A 15,830-nucleotide genomic window follows, 5' to 3' on the forward strand; every position below is an offset into this window, starting at 1 on the left:
CACTCAAACTCTCACACACCCTCACACACACTCCCTTACCCACACACCCTCACACACACCCCCTCACACACTCTCACACACTCTCACTCTCACACACACACACATACACTCAAACACACTCACTTACTCTCACACAGACACACACCCTCACACACATTCTCACTCTCACACACTTACACTCTCACACACACTCACACACTCTCACACACACCCTCACACACACACACTCACACTCTCACACACCCTCACATACTCTCAAACACACTCCCTCACACGCTCACACACACTCACATACTCTCAAACACACTCCCTCACACGCTCACACACACCCTCACACACTCACACACACACACCCTCACACTCACAGACACACACACACTCACACCCTCACACACACTCTCACACACACCCTCACTCAAACTCTCACACACCCTCACACACCCTCTCACACTCTCACACATGCACCCTCACCCACACACCCTCACCCACACACTCTCACATACACTCACACATACACTCACACACACCCTCACACACACCCTCACACCCTCACACACACATCCTCACACACTCTCATACACTCTCACACCCTCACACACACACCCTCACACACTCACACACGCTCTCACAGACACACATCCTCTCACACACACTCACACACACCCACCCTCACACACACCCACCCTCACACACGCACACCCTTACTCAAACTCTCACACACACATCCTCACTCAAACTCTCACACACACTCCCTCACCCACACACCCTCACACTCTCAATCTTACACACCCTCACACACACACACTCTCACACAACACCCTCACACACACACATCCTCACAGACACACCCTCACACACACACCCCCTCACCCACACTCCCTCACCACATTCCATCACCCACACACACACCCTCACACACACACTCTCACACACACATTCTCACACACACATACTCACTCACACATACTCACACACTCTCACACTCACACCCTCACACACACACTCTCACAGTCTCACACACTTTCACACTTTCACACTCTCTCACACTCTCACACACACTCAGGCATACTCACACACTCTCACTCACCCTCACACACAATCTCACACACTCTCACAGTCACCCTCACACACATGCTCACACACTCTCACACACACTCACACACTTTCATACACTCACACACACACCATCACACACTCACACACCCTCACCCACACAACCTCACACCCTCACACACAATCTCTCACACATACACCCTCACACACACACACCCTCACTCAAACTCTCCGACACACTCACACACTCTCACACACCCTCACTCAAACTCTCCGAAACACTCACACACTCTCACACACCCTCACTCAAACTCTCACACTCTCACACACCCTCACACATCCTCACACACATATTCTCACACACACTCTCACACACACACCCTCAAACACATGCACCCTCACACACTCACACACACCCTTAAACACACACACCCTCAAACACACTCACACACACGCACACACACCCACCCTCACACACACATCCTCACACACACACACTCACCTTCACACACACTCACACACTCTCACACAACACCCTCACACACACACTCTCTCACACACACCCTCACTCAAACTCTCACACACACTCACACACTCTCACACACACACACCCTCACACACACACTCTCAAACACACAACCTCACACACACACACCCTCACACACTCTCACACACACTCTCACATACACTCACACACACCCTCTCACAGTCGCACACACACTCACTCACACATACTCACACTCTCTCACACTCCCACACACACTCACTCACACATACCCTCACACATCCTCACACACACTCGCACACTCTCACAGACACACACCCTCACACACACCCCCTCACACACTCTCACACACTCTCAAACACTCACACACACACACACATACACTCAAGCACACTCACGTACTCTCACACACAGACACACACCCTCACTCAAACTCTCTCACACACTCACACACACATTCTCACTCTCACACACACACTCACACACTCTCACACACACCCTCACACACACACACTCACACTCACTCTCACACACACTCACACACTCTCACACACACTCACAAACTCTCACACACTCCCTCACCCACACACTCTCACACACACACCCTCACACACACTCACACATTCTCACACACTCACACACACACACACAACCTCACCCACAGACCCACCCTCACACAATCCAACACTCACACTCACACACACTCACACACTCACCCTCACACTCACACTCACCCTAACACCCTCACTCACACACCCTCACACACACTCACACACAATCACACGCACCCTCACAGACACACCCTCACCCACACACACCCTCACACACACACTAACACACTCTCACACACACTCACACACTCTCAAACACTCTCACAGACACACCCACACACACACTCCCTCTCCCACACACCCTCACACACCCTCTCACACTCTCTCACACTCTCTCTCACACTCTCTCACACACCCTCACACACACACTCTCACACACACATCCTCACACACACACACACCCTCACACACACTCACACATTCTCACACACTCTCACCCACACACCCTCACCCACACACCCACACACTCACACATACACTCACACACACCCTCACACACACACCCTCACACCCTCACACACACATCCTCACACACCCTCACACACTCTCTCACACACACAACCTCACACACACACTCTCACACGCTCTCACAGACACACATCCTCTCACACACACTCACACACACCCACCCTCACACATGCACACCCTTACTCAAACTCTCACACACCCTCCCTCACCCACACACCCTCACACTCTCAATCTTACACACCCTCACACACACACACTCTCACACACTCTCAAACACTCTCACACAACACCCTCAGACACACACACCCTCATGCAACACCCTCACACACACATCCTCACAGACACACCCTCACACACACACACCCTCACCACATTCCATCACCCACACACACACTCACACACCCTCCCACAGACACCCTCCCACACACACCCTCACACACTCAACTCACACTCTCTCACAAAACACCCTCACATACACACCCTCTCACACACTCATACACTCTCACTCTCACACACACTCACCCTCACACACACACACCCTCACACACTCACACTCACACCCTCACACACACACACACTCTCACACACTCACACACACACACCCTCACTCACACACTCTCACACACACACACCCTCACACACATACCCTTACACACACACCCTCACACACACTTCCTCACCCTCACACACACACCCTCACACCCTCAAACACTCTCACACACTCTCACACACTCACACACACTCTCACACTTCTTACCTTAGATGTCTGATGTTGGACCTTAGACGTCTGACGTTGGACCTTAGACTTCTGACCTTAGACTTCTTTAGACGTCTGACGTTGGACCTTAGAGACTTTGAACTTAGACATTTAAAGGTAAGAGATCTAAGGTCAAATGTCCAAGGTAAGAATAAGTTTTGTGGTGTAAGTTTACTTATTATTGAAATCGAAGAAAAAGAAATGCTTCTCACTGCAATCTGGAAAGTGTGAAAAGGTGTCTCAAATAAAAGGTTTAAGTAAAAACGCATAAAAACCCGGAGAAAATGGACAGTAAACTGACCTCATATTGCACGGCATTTTACTGTTTTTGTCCTCCAGGTATTGATTTTATTTTTAAAGACCATTGCTTATCAAATTTGTTTCCTTAGTGATCTCTTACCTTTAAATGTCTATCACGCACAAATATTTTGTCTATGGTGTTGAATAACATTTACAATGAAAAGTTATTTTATTAAATTATTTTATATCTACAAAATATTTAAGCTTTATTTTATAGTGCTTTATATAATCATTGTTACTATTTACAGTTGCTGGCTTTAAATTATATAACTTATTTTTTATAAGAAATCTAAATTTTATAGCTTAAATAGTATATAATTTTAAATTTTCTGTAAGAATATACTTATGAAATGCAATGTGTTAATTGCAAGTGTCGTAAGAACAGCGCATTTACCGTTTGCACGATAATGTAATAAAGATTGTTCAAACAACTTAAAATTGTATTGAATTTTGAAAGAATAGAAGTTACCAATAATTCTTCCAAACAAAACATCGCATTTACAAAAATGCAAAAAAAAAAAAAAATTTACTTTCTGAAACACGTTTCTCTACTCTCAACTGGTGGTACGCAAGAGCAAAATAGGTGGTACACAAAGAAACAAAGGACTTTTAAGTATAAATTAAAAAATCTCGTGACAAAAAAGAACACTTGATATATATATTTCCTAACTGAAGATTTCATAAATAACACTTGTTAATATTTGGCTCAAACGAAAAAATAACTTAAAGGCATTTCAAATAAAGCTATTAAATTTTATTACTTTTTTTACACAATCTATTTGCGTGAACAAAATTTTGAAAAATAAATATAAAATAAAATTAAAAGTAGATCCTCATTTGCGATTAAAACTAAGTGAAATAATAAGGAAACTGATCTCTACTAAACAGGCCCAAATTTCGCACTAAATTTTAGAATTAAAGTATGATAATTTAAATTTTGATAATAAAAATGGTAACCAATTTTTAATCTAATATTTTTAGGTGTGTATATTTAATACAAATAACCAATATGCTGCACAAATGGCAATATATATATTTTATAAACTGAAAAATAACCATTGTTATTTTTTAAAGTTGTTTAATTGCCCCTAAGCCTTTTTTAATGGCGGCCATTGATGTTTACATTTGAAACGGGAGACTAGTGGATTTGTTGCCAATCTAGAGAGACTAAGCTTCGCAACAACAAAGATAACGCCTTCATTTATTATTGCGAATTAAATCATGCTTAATCCTTTCTGGAGTTTCTTCGAGGAAATAAGTGTTCAAGATTTACTTCGTAATTTTTAATATAGATATTCTGAATTTTTATGTATTTTTGCCTTCTCGCAAAGTGAGAACCGAATTAATTAAATGAGAAATACTCAATCGTCTGTGAAAAGCTGTTTCTTTTTTGTTTTGTTTGCTTAATTTCTTTTATACATAAGTCTAGCTTTATTATAGTATTTGAATAGAACATGTGGCAACGATTAGATAATTCTTTAAATGATATACATTATGTGCATTCTGAGTTATAATATGAATGAAATATAATTCTGTTAAGTAAACCTAGCGCCAGAGTGTCGCTATGGTAAACAAAGTGAATTTTAAAGAATGCATTTATTCTATTGTGGTTTATGCGCTGTCCGCGAAGTAGGTTTAATTCAATCTAATAAGCTTAAATAAAAGTCAAGAAAAATGCGTATAATTTAATATTCCGTACAAGGAAGTCATGTGGTGTACACATCAGATTTTTTTTTAAAGTAGACGTAGACCTTTTTCAGGACCCAGAAAAGAATTGTAAAAACTTTGGTGACGATAGCTATAGTAGTGACTCAGATATCAGCAGATTTTCTTATATATATATATGCTATAACCACATATAATAAAAATTGGCCATCGTATTGACACCTACTAGGAAAGGTATAAATATCATTACGTGGATTGCTGTAGGGAAGGCATAAATGTCATATATGGGACATGGGGGCACTTTTAAAATACTGTTCGTCTTAAAAAAATTGCCGTAGAGTAAGAAAAGGTAAGAGACATTTGAATCTATCCCGGTGAGTATTCTCTATCGAAACCTGGACAAAGCCGGAGAAGTTTATACTGTCGTATGTAAGTTCCCCAAGACTTAAACCAACAAGAGACTCTTTACAGGCATTTAGCCACATTATTTTAGCCAGGCTGGCTTAATTTACATTGTGTTCAGATCAAGAGCAGCACAATTCTAACGTATTTTTATAAATTGCTAATAAAATACTACACTTAGTAAAGAGTGGTTTCTTATTTGTAGAAAATAATTTTGAGACATTTTTTAAAGAATTTGAATAGCACTTTATTCGTGCATTAAAGGATAAATTTTAATTCCTTCAAGGCTAATAATATTTAAATTTTCTTTCTTAGCTTTGGAAGACTTTGTAGTTGGGCACATATTTTCAACATTTCTAAATTCTTACACTATAAATCTCGCAGGGTGGGATTTGGAGGGTGACAGCCATGGAGGTAGGAAAGGGAGGAGGGGCCATTCCGCGCTAGAAGTGAAGCACTGCTTTGAAGCTTGGGTCACCAGACGGGGTGTTCTTTGTTTACATTCAGAAGCTCGTTTGACAAGATTCTGATAGTATTTCGACACACGACAGTTCCATAGAAATCGAAAAAGGGACACTCTCGCATGAAAGAAACATTCATAGTGTGATGGATAATAGCAATTTGTATAGTTTACTGACATTTACGCAAAAATCACATCTTGGTTATTTTTCGATAACTAACAACAGCGATTTTGATTATGAATTTGTTTTATAAAATTCTAAGCAGTTGCACAACAAAAATATAGATTTTAAGAAAATTGCTAAAAGAGATCTGCCAAAATTTATTTTCTAGAAGATTTGAAAAGTTTGAAACTTGATGACTAAATGTAAATATAAAATTATGTATGTTAAAATATTTGTAATAAGGCACATAGGTCAGATTAAGTTTTTATTAAATAGAGTAACACATGCAAGGGCTATCTGCCTAAAGAGAGAGATGCCATCGTGGAGGAATTTTGAAGAAAAACTGACCTCTGAGTGGGTATTAAAAATAATACTTATAATTTTCATTCAAATTATATTCATATGTATTTTTTATGTAAAACTTTCGGGTGTATGCTAAATTAGTGTAAATTACTTTACACGAAAAATATAGTGAATGCACAGAAATTAAAGATTTGCACATGCCGGAAATGATAAATAGGAAATATGTATGGGTATTTATGCATGTGCTTGCAAAAAGCATGTATCTGCCTTTGACAAAATACTTAAATATTCATTTAATTATTTATAAATGTATTTGAAATGAAGAATTTATTCACTTATAAACAACTGTGAAAGTACTGTGAAGAAATTTAATGATTAAATGTATCTAATTTATAATGATTATAAATGTTATCTAAATATATAATAACCTTAATATTGAATTGTAAACATAAATTGAAATCCTGTTGACAAATACGTTATAAAACTATTTAAGCAAGAATTGTTCGTATTGGAAAGCAATCTGTTAAAAGGTATTGTAAAGCAAATGCTATGAGATGCGCACTTAAGAACGTAATAAAGAGTTTTGGAATATGTATTGTTGAAATAAAGGGTAAAAAAAAAAAAAAAAAAAAAAAAAAAAAAAAAAAAATCTGATAAGTATAATTAAAAGAATTATTCCCTTTACATTTTATAATAACTCAGTTACAAGTTTTAAATAATACTTAAAAAAAACACTTATTTTATTCCCTTTCAGAAATGTTCAGAGAAAGTCAAATACTATTTAATACCTATTTAATTTTCGCTAATTCCTAATAATTCTCTAATTTAAAATGAACCGAATAGAGCATTAATTATAAAATGACTTACATTTTTCGATTTAAAAGAAGCCAAAAAATAATGTCATATTTAAGAAAGTATTTTAAGAAGAAGCTCTATAAATAATGCATAATTTTAATATTAATAATACAATAAACTTTGATCTTAATTTTTGTACCTTAACCGTTTAAAATCGAATTACCTTAATTTTTTTAATGTAATTAACGAAAACTTGTGAAAATATTTCATTCAAATTAAACCATTCTGAGAAAACTGTCCTGTGAAAAGTATAGCATTTAATTCCGTTCAGAATGAAATGTTGTTTAAAAATATGTTGTTTTCACATACTTAGGACTCTGAAGTGTTGTAGAAAAAGAAAATATATACATTTATATGTATATTTGCGACGTAATTACAAAATATTTACACCCGAACGCGTCAAATCCCATAGAACTCAATGGTAAATGACCCAATGTTTTGGTCACCACGTAGGGATCGCCGGTGCTTCAGAGCAGGGTACGGAGAAACTTGTTTAGGGCGACTCCATCTTACTTCCTACCTCCATGGTGACAGCAGTTTTCGCTCCGTTTCGTGTCAAACAACGCAAATTTACTGTCTTGGTAGCAGAACATGTTTCCCACTTGCAATAATAACCTTGGGGAAGGGAGTGAATTGAAGGAGCAGGACGACCTCCTGTCTTGTCATTGTCCACCCAGACTGACCAAACAAGTTTGCTAAGCCAAAGAACGTTCTTTGGCTAAGCGCCATTTCAAGCGAGGACAGTCGTAACAATGGATACAGCTCCTTTGCCAAAAGTAAGTTCGCTTTTAAAATATATATACAATTATTTCTTAATATAAATATCTTAATTATTATAAATTATAGTTAGTTTATGTGTCAAAATTTAAGTATGTAATAAAAAGTAGTTTTAGTTTGCTCTTTTTTTTTAGGTGTCTGTAAATTTGCTTTAAGAGTGTAATGCTGTAACGTAGTTTTATTTATTACGTAATGCTAACACAATGAAAGCTGTACGTATGGATGGTACTTTTTGTAAATAATTCTTAACATTATTTTTATTTTTGAACAATTTACACAAAGCTATCGAATTTAATTATTTAAATTTAGTTTTGCATGCATTCCTATTTTAAATAGGAAGAACAGCGGTGGAAAAAAAAAATGCATACTAAAGTTTTGATTTTTTTTAATAACACAAGTGTGTAAATTATTTGGTAGTATTGGAAGAAATAAAAACCGTATACTTTACTGAATTTCCTATTAAAGTCATATCGTTTTCAGCTTCTAGTAGTTTTTAATAGATTTTTAACTTTCATTTTTTATAAATTCTGCTTATAGTTTGTGACAATAAAATTCACTTACTGTTGCAAAGCTGAATTTTTCCAAAATATAAATACTAGCACTACCTGGGTCATATCAACATTCTAAAACTTATATTTTTGCAAATATGTTGTTATTCTCGAGAGTGTAGGTGTAGCTAAGGCCTCTTGAACATTCAGAAGTCCCGGAGGCCAATAAAGCTGCTAAGACGGCTTTCCGTTTACGATTTTAAAAAAATCTTGCATTCTTTAAAAAAGACTGAAAGCTTCAGATTTTAAATTACGTCCAAAGGGGCGTTTTTTTAACATTTTGTGTGTTACCTTTATTTATAAAATATCATGTTCTTCGCAGTTAAACCATAAAAACATTCAACAGCAATATCGCAAAATAATTTTAAAATGAACATATCTTTAGAATTTCCAATACTCTCGCGAGCTGGAGATTTTTTTTTTTTTTTTTTTTTTTTTTTTTTACTCGTACAGTCTTGCCATTGCTCGCTTTGAAATCGTTTACTTTGTTAATCAAAAATTCGTTGAAGTATTAGAAAATATTAAATAATAAAGCAAATAATAAAACCAATTTCAAATTCCAATTAGGGCTTCCACATGCCCATATTCTATGGAAGATTACCTTATTCAAATTTTGTTGGCTCTAGGTACCGTTGTTTTATTGCAATACGAGAAACATACATACATTCATGCAGATTCTTCATTATTTAATTTCTTTAAATATAATGTTTGGTGGCAGCAATTTGAAATGAAACATATCGGGAATATGCAAAATGCAAAATATATGCAAAATGCCAAAACGAAATTAACAGTCCTTCTGGGAGAATTGTCCCTTTGGACTAAAAAAAAAAACCTTGTCCATTCTGCATAGGTTCCATATTCCTAATACTTGTGCCACAGCAAATTGTCAAATTTATCTGCCCCTTGTCTTTCTTTTAAATTGTAGCACAATAAAATACTTTTTTTTTTCAGGAGGCATTACATGATAGTTCAAAATTATCAGATTTTTATAACTGCAAGAAGTTCCCGAAGATGCTGTTAATGTCCTAAAAGGTAATTTTATTTTCTACTCTGTTTTAAATTAAAAACTATACCTAGTCCGGATTTTTGAAAATTCCAGATATTCAGTTGACTTTATATTCTATATACATGTATTTATTTTATGCTAAATATGTATTTACTGACAAATATACGTATATGCCAATATATAATATGTACATCAAATGTTTATTTCTTTTAATGCAAATAAGAAAATTAAAAAAACAGTATTTATTTTTAAAAAATGTAAGGCATGTTTTTTTTCAGACTTAATTAAATAGTAAAATTCGTACATGTCTAAACATTTTTATTTCAACTGAAACAAAACGACTTTTTTATATGTAAGCCATAAAACCTAAATGTTTGATGCATTTTTATTTTATAATATGAAAATTAAGCAATATTGCCTTATATTTGTGGCAGCGCCTATCATATTTAAAAAATTAACTTATTTTATTAACAGATAATAGAATGCACAATTAAAAAACAGCTTCCCCTCCCTTCTATTGCGGGAGAAAACCTAATTCGACGGGTTATTTTTATTTATTTCCCCTTCTAAGAAAACTTGTCAGGCATACTTTCAAAATTGTCGAAATATATACTAATTTAAACATGATAATTCTGAAATGATTCATAGATAAATTCATATACATCAAACTCAATAGTTAGAAAGTTAAACTAATGACATTTACTTATTACTTTTCAAGATTATTGCCTTTTCATTTCAATTAGTTATTATATCTTCTCCTAGTGATATTAAAATGAGTGAGAGGATCTGATGAAGTAATGTTCAAAATAATATAATTGTTTACATTAGCAAAAGCTATTGTTGTATCAAACAAGTCTTATAAACCTTTTCGGTACTTTTCCGTTATGCCGGCGCAAGCGATAAAGTCGCCAATAATGGTACAACCGATTCCAAACGGAATATTCTCGCTGGTAACCTTTTACGCCTCATTTTAGAAACAAGTCGCAGCTTTTTCTTATCAGATTGATTGTTTCTTTCAATACTGGCATATTACATAGGATTTTTATCAGATAGTACAGTTTTATGTCCAAGGCCATTTTCGGTAATTAAGTCAATTAGGATGCAATCACAGCGCTTACCCGAAGCCGAAAATATAGAAAAGGTAAAGTCAAGGCTTAAATTCATCCATTCTAATGAGAATGCATTAGCGAAGTAAAGCACTGCCGGCGAATTCAGTCATGCAATCTGCCTTAAAAAGTTGATGAGGACAATAAATATCATAAAATCACTTAGCAAAATACTAAAAGAGAAGTAAAACAGTACTTACAACCCTAATTAAAGCAAATATATTCAATTTAATCGCACATAAGCTCCAAACAGGTAAGGCTGCAACTGATCAGCAATTATGTTCAGAGAGCCCTCATTTTTCATGGTCTGTTCTATCAATTAAGGGTCTCAGAGCCGTCCCTAAGAACGTCCCCCAAAGCATAATACTCGCTACTACCACCCGCCTGTGTATGACCTGCTGTACAGGGAAGGGGGCAGCGAATGCACGCCTGGAAGACGGCATATCCTGACTAGAGCATCGACATGATAAATGAGAAATCGTGACAGGCAGCTGTCTTCCACTTATCCATTGTCTAATCTTGTTATTCCCGGTCCTATTGTAAGCGTAGTTGGCAATGACGCTTAATCAATACACGAGTGGGACGTCTGTTGCGCCGTCCAGTAATATCCGCTGAACTGTGTCTTCCGACACACATGTACTTGAAATTATGTGGTATTAAAGTGTAAGCTGAGCCACTGCCTGGCGTCGAAAGCGAGAAAGTCTTAGAAGACCTTTTTTTTTATCCAACACATTGACGTCTACTGCTGGTTTCGCCTTCATTTATCAACTATGCATACGCACTAACAATGGCTCATCGTAAACAACCTACCAAGTCGTGCAGATTCGGAGATACTCGTTCCGAATCTTCGACAATCACAATATGCCCTCTGTCAAATTCGCTTAGAGCCCATTACTCGCAAGTAAGCGAGATATACCATTCAAATTCAAGCACCTGCGTCATCCAGAGAAGTTCATTGAAAAACGTGGGGATGGTCATAATGTTTTGGCTCGTCAATGTACTTATAGCTGAAAGCATCTCTTACCAAAAGTGCTACGATTAAAGTGGAAATAATTTGCGTTTAATCGCCAGAAAAGAATTTGAAAAGGCTTTAAGTGAGCTTAATCTGCTTTTCAAGGAGGTTAAAAAGCTCTTTCTCTCGTTTTACGACAGATAAAACAGGAAAATAAAACTCTCGCAAAATTACGAACATAGTATTGCAAAATTATGAAGCAATTTTGTAGATTCGTAATAAAACTTTTTCCATCTAACGCAACCGATACAATTTGTTAAAGAAGACATCAAATAATCTAAAATTGTTTCATCATACAGTGGCATAGATTACTTTTTATACACGTGCATTGCCCAACCGGAATTGTGATTTGCGACGCTGACTGCTGTTTCGAAGGCATGGATGTTTGTAAATGTATAGTGTCTGTGTGACATGGGACACTTTAAATATGTCTTTTAGAGAGGTTGCTGGTAGAAGGCTCTCAGACCCGTTCCTGCCCAATCGGAGGCAGAACTGAGCAAAGTCATAGTGTCACTTGTATTGTGTTAAAGGCTATTGCCAAAGGAATAGCCTTTAACACAATACAAGTGACACTATGACTTGCGCTCTTTGCCACGATGAATTTTGTCAGCTTGTTCTGATATTACTGCCAGAGAAGTGAGATAAGTCAGAATAACAGCAATAATAACAACAACATAGATGTGCTCAACCTGTATGAAAAATCAACAATAAATCGACGGTGAAAATCCAGTGGCGTAGCGAGGGGGCGGTGCAAGGGAATGTATGATGCCCCGGGCGCCGCTCGCAAGGGGGCGCCAAATGGTCTCCAAACAAGATTTTTCGGAAAATTTCAATTTTTATTTTGATAGATTTCTGGAAAATGTATTTAAAATTAATAATCACTGTAATACAATTAATTATTTATTTCCTTGTATTGCCTGATAAAATGTTTGCAGTACATCAACCAAATATCTCCGTATACAAAACATTCCTTCTGACCACTTTATTTCTCTAAAATAGAGATATATTTTTATATTTTTAAAGGAAATGCAGGTAAAGCTCCCGGTTTTTATTTTAAAACGATAACACGACCTTGTCCCGAATTTCTCAAACATATCCATTTTCCAGAAACCGATTCCATGGTCTGAAAATTACATTTTTGGAAACTCCTAACGCTTCCGCTACAAAGGATTGCGTTTCACTCTCCTTTAAACGACTGATGGCCTTCCTGGTTACCGATTCAACTAAGTCATCTTACTGAGACATCAAATATTCATTGCTACAAAGCATTCAACGCGTGTCAATTGTTTTTAATCTGCTACAACAAAAGGAATGCTGCAGGCCGCTCCTTACTCCTTATCTAAAACGCATAGTTTTCGACGTCACACACTAAATTTACATATTCCCAATTTTGTAAACATTATAATTTTCCTTTATAATCTCTTCTACTTCCTTTTCTGAAATAGATTGTTGATTTTATGGTTATTTCATACCGAACCACAATATTCCCTAATTGTTTTGAGCAGTGAATGTGACGGCAAAATGTTCTAAAACTCCATTACAGATCTATAGAGAAAATGTTTTTCTAAACCTAAGAGTTGCACTTCAAATATTCCTAACTATTTCATTATCAAATGCTAGCTATGAACGTTCGTTCAGCAAATTAAAATTAATTTTGACATATTTACAATCAACGATGGGACAAGATCCCCTAAGTCATCTGGCATTTTTGAATGTGGAAAGAGAAGAATTTGAAAGGATCGACTTTGATGAAGTAATTGATAAATTTGCTTCATCCAAGGCAAGAAAAATGTATACATAGTAATTAATTATATTAATGTATTATAACATTGTATTATTATTAAAAATATATCTACTTATCTATAATATAAAATTTTAATTGTTTAAAAACTGTACTTTTTTAAAAACAATTATAAAAATATGTAAAATAAATAATACTTTTTTAACTAATTCTACATCATCGTAAGTCTGATTTTTCCGCCGATACAGATACATTTCAGAATCCAATGCTAGTGTGGTTAGGTAGTGACTATTCTTAATATATTTTAGAGTATTTTATGGCAGATTCAGCATTTTATTATTATTTGCATTATTTTTATTACGAATATATTCTACAAATTATATTTCTATCAGTGTTTTTTTTGTGGGGGGGGGCGCCAAAAAGGTATTTTGCCCCGGGTGCCAGTTATGCTTGCTACGCCACTGTGAAAATCTTATTTATACTTCGAAACCAAGCCTGCTGAAAGCCTGCAGCACAAGTTTAGGCAGCATCCAATTCCATATTCTAGTGACCAGCATGATCCGTTATAAACTTTCTCGTCATCGTATGATCATAACTGGCATAACATTTCCGAAAAATGAAGTCCTACGAGAGCGTTTATCTTTTTACTGGGAGCAGGTAAACTTTCTTGCGGAGCTGATAAATTAGTTTTATCGCTGAAGTATTTCCTTCAGTTAATAAAAAATATGGAAGAAGTAAAAAATAGTAGCCATTATTTCGAATCATAAAGCTTTTTCTTTTCTAATTCCGAAACAAGTTCAAAAAAAGAACTAAAAGTTTTTACTGCAGGTATTGATAATTTAATGCAGTTTAACCTTAAAATTAATTAAATTAACAAATCATTGACGCTTGTTTAGGACATTTCTGAATGGTATAAAACAAAAATTTAAAATCGAAATTACATTTTTAGCTTCATGATAACGCAGTTTCAGGGATTTTCCTTTTTGACCACGGAATGTGTAGTGGTGTCATCTACATTTAAATCTTGTAACTAATACTTCAAACATATTCCATACTTATATCTTCCATATTTATTATTTTAGTATTCCCTGTTGTTCAACTTACATTTTTTAAAGAAAAAGTAAAAATATAGTTTTTGAGCTTTATGCTTTAAAATAAAAAAATGCAAAATTATCTATTACCTTTTTTTACTTAGAATATTTTAAAATAGTTCTATCAATTGCCAAGTGATGTCGCCACTGTGGTGATATTGTGAATGTTACTGAGAGGAGAGAGGAATGATTTACTCGACGTATTTTACTCTTATTGGCTGGTTCAAAATATCTTAGGTTTCTCTCCTTTGAATGTTTAAATCTGGACTTCTTTTTAGATGAATATTTTAATAACGTAAATAAATAACTTTTGGTAACGTCAGAATCCTAAGATTAACCATAATAATAATTGAGACTAAAATCATATAAATCTTAAACGTTTTATAGAAGTTTTATATAATCTACAGGTCAGAGAGCAAGAACTAGTGATCCAAATGTTTTCGATGCTCCAAATCTTCAATTTTTCCCAAAAGTTCGATGACCAAATCTTTGATTTGCTGAACCGCAAAATCACTACATCGAAATACGCCATAGACAGAAACAGTTCATGGATGGGCATTAAGTCATTATATTACAGGATCCGCCCAACCGGGATAGCGGTTAGTGACTGACTGTCACGCCGAAGAATACAGTTTCGATTCCCGGATAAGGCGTGGATGTTTATAAATGTATAGTGTCTGTGTGGCATGGTGGTACTCGATCGAACTGCCAGCTTTCAGCGACTTTACCGCCGCAAGGGGGCATTAAGTGTGTAGGAGAAATAAGATATGTATAATTTAAAAATAAAAGTACTAAAAAGGAAGAACGTTTAGACAAGAGAGCTACCATCACACTTCTGGCCGAGTGCCCACCTCGGGTTTTGCTGAAATGCTTTCTCGTGCTTTTCTCTTTTCTCAAAACATATCCACTGCCCAATAAATTAATGTTTTATCGAAATCTTTAAGGAGAGTATTGAAACAAATACGTGACTGAAATGTACGGGCCACATAAATTTCCTTCAGGGGCAG

The 15,830-nt window shown here is 36.0% G+C and overlaps 1 protein-coding gene and 1 long non-coding RNA gene across 13 annotated transcripts in view; one reads left to right on the forward strand and one right to left on the reverse strand.

Moving 5' to 3' along the window:
• The window catches only part of LOC146996642 (transcription factor unc-3-like), a 100,536-nt gene that overhangs the window by 45,814 nt on the left and 38,892 nt on the right, over positions 1-15,830 (reverse strand). The gene's annotated exons all lie outside the window — the stretch shown is intronic.
• LOC118180730 (uncharacterized) overlaps positions 7,837-15,830 on the forward strand; it is a 49,338-nt gene continuing 41,344 nt past the window's right edge. Inside the window, exons 1-2 of one of the 2 annotated variants that reach the window (XR_015041549.1) lie at positions 7,837-8,318; positions 9,819-9,899. This is a non-coding gene — a long non-coding RNA (uncharacterized LOC118180730). The remainder of the gene's footprint in view (positions 8,319-9,818; positions 9,900-15,830) is intronic. The other variant, XR_015041548.1, reaches the window with a different exon arrangement.

The sequence above is a fragment of the Stegodyphus dumicola genome, chromosome 6, assembly GCF_044657685.1.
Source record: "Stegodyphus dumicola isolate Sdum_Otavi_A_Nest chromosome 6, ASM4465768v1".
NCBI lineage: Eukaryota > Metazoa > Arthropoda > Arachnida > Araneae > Eresidae > Stegodyphus > Stegodyphus dumicola.